We start from the raw sequence: 2153 nt of genomic DNA, 5'->3' as shown, positions 1-2153 counted from the left end.
TAAAAAAAAGAATGGGCTTGGGTGTGCAGGAGGAAGAGGTTAGTCCATTCGGGCCTTCAGTGTCCGGGTGGTGATTTTGTCCTTCTCAATGATGTGGACAACGACTCCCATGCCGGACACTACGTCCCAATCCACAGCATTCAGCATGGCTTGGGAGATGGTTTCAAATAAGTGTTCTGGATCCATGTTGGGCTCCCAGAGGGACTTGCACATCCCATACATTTGTTCAGTGCATGTGCCACTGACCACAAAGTCATCAGTCACCATGGGGCAGCCAATGAGGACCAGAGAGCAAATGAATGGCTTAAAGGTCTTCGGGTCCAATCCAGCAATGACAGGTTCAGTGTAGTAGGGTCCAAACTGCTTCTCATACAAGAGGTTGGCCACCATGCTCATGAGAGTGTAAGGCTTGATCTGCAGACCTTCCTTCAGTTCATACAGGTTCAGCCAGAATTTGAGGCGCTGGGCAATGGTCTGGACGTCAGTGGCGAGCCCCGCCAGGCTGATGTTCAGACGGTCTCCCATGGGAAAGATCTTCTGGAAGTCTGTGGTCACCATCTGGGCCTGGATCCCGAAGCGCCTGTCGTCAGCAATGGCCACACAATTCTTCCCTTTCATGGCCATGACGCCCCCTCCATTATAGGACATAATAGACATGACTGCAGTGTGATAGGACCCCCAATCTTCACCACGATTCCAGTAAACTAGTTCTTCTACCTATAGTCTTATGTATTGCAGAGGCTCCGCATGAGTGAGCATTTTTAAAAAAAAAACAACAACAACAAAACCCTTGTCTTATAATTAAAAATATAAAATTATTTTTTTGGGGGGTAAAAACCAAAAGGACTTCTGAATGTATCAGCATAGTCCTAGTGTGGCACTGTGGGTTAATGTGCTGAACTGAAAAATTGGTTTGAACCTCTAGGTTGGTGGTTTAAGCTCACCAGCTACTCCTTGGAAACAGTACACAGGGTTGCTATGGGTTGGAATCAACTCAACAGCACTTAACAACAACAAACCATTAATCTTATGTCACTGAAATACTCAAAAGCTTCTAATCCCCAACCCTCCCAAAAAATACAGGGAATGGAAGCAAATACTGTTAAATGATGATGTATGGAGACTGTAATCATTGCAATGAAACGATGAGCGTAAAACTGATGTTTACAGGGGCAAGCTATCACTCAATTCACAATAAAAAAAAATTTTAAGTTTCTAAAATGAGAGGGTTTTTATGAAAAGGCATCATTCTCTTAACATAGGAGAAGGGAACTGAATACATCTTTAAAAACTAAAACAAAACAAAGCCATTATCCCATAAAAGAAAATCAATGGAAACAAAAGAAAAGCAGGTTAATTGGTGGATTCCATTTCTTTAGAAGCGATACGATGCTATTCAAGAATATCATCAACAATAAAATGATGAAATAGTTAATGTATCAGAGCCATTTAAAAAACAAATTCAGATGGTAAAGGAGAGAAAAAAGAGAAAAGGGCAAAGAAAAAGTTGAAAACAGAGGCCAATTTTTTTGAGCACTGACTTGTACTCACTCACTGTGGACATGTCATCAGTGTGTTAGAGGGGACATCATGTTTGGAGAAGTGGAGGAAGAAGGAAGCCCTCATTGAGAAGGACTGAGGCAGCTGTTGCTTGTGTCTTGTTAAATTCCAACTCATAGTGACCCTGTCTAGGATTTCCAAGGAGTGGCTGGTGGGATTGAACTGCCTACCTTGTGGTTCAAAGTGACCTTGCAGTCCAATGCTTGTCCTACAGGTACCACAGCAGCCATTGTTTATTCAAATATATTTTCTATCTTCTCTCTCTCAGGGACCCCAATTACACATATGTTAAACCTAGTGATGTTCTACAAGTCTTGAATGCTTAATTTTTCCATATTTTTCCCTATGACAATTTGGACAATATCTATTGACCTATTTTGAGTTAATTATTTTTAATTATGTCAATTCTGCTGTTAATTCCATCCAATGATTTTTTTATTTCAGATATTGTACTTCCAGTTCTAGAATTTTTCACTTGGCTTTTCTTTATCATATCCATCTATCTGCTAAAATTCCCCATTGGTTCAATCATTCTATCCTTCTTTCTGGTTGTTGTTGTTAAGTGCCATTGTTGTTAAGAGTCAGTTCTGACC

At 40.8% G+C, this 2153-nt stretch overlaps 1 protein-coding gene and 1 pseudogene across 1 annotated transcript in view; both read right to left on the bottom strand.

Moving 5' to 3' along the window:
• LOC102831775 (poly [ADP-ribose] polymerase 4-like) overlaps positions 1-2153 on the bottom strand; it is a 90515-nt gene that overhangs the window by 7450 nt on the left and 80912 nt on the right. The gene's annotated exons all lie outside the window — the stretch shown is intronic.
• Positions 40-657, bottom strand: LOC102813848 (annotated as a pseudogene).

This window comes from Chrysochloris asiatica, unplaced genomic scaffold, assembly GCF_000296735.1.
Source record: "Chrysochloris asiatica unplaced genomic scaffold, ChrAsi1.0 scaffold00005, whole genome shotgun sequence".
NCBI lineage: Eukaryota > Metazoa > Chordata > Mammalia > Afrosoricida > Chrysochloridae > Chrysochloris > Chrysochloris asiatica.
Note: the sequence above shows the minus strand (reverse complement) of the source record. Positions and strands in the feature narration are given on the sequence as shown.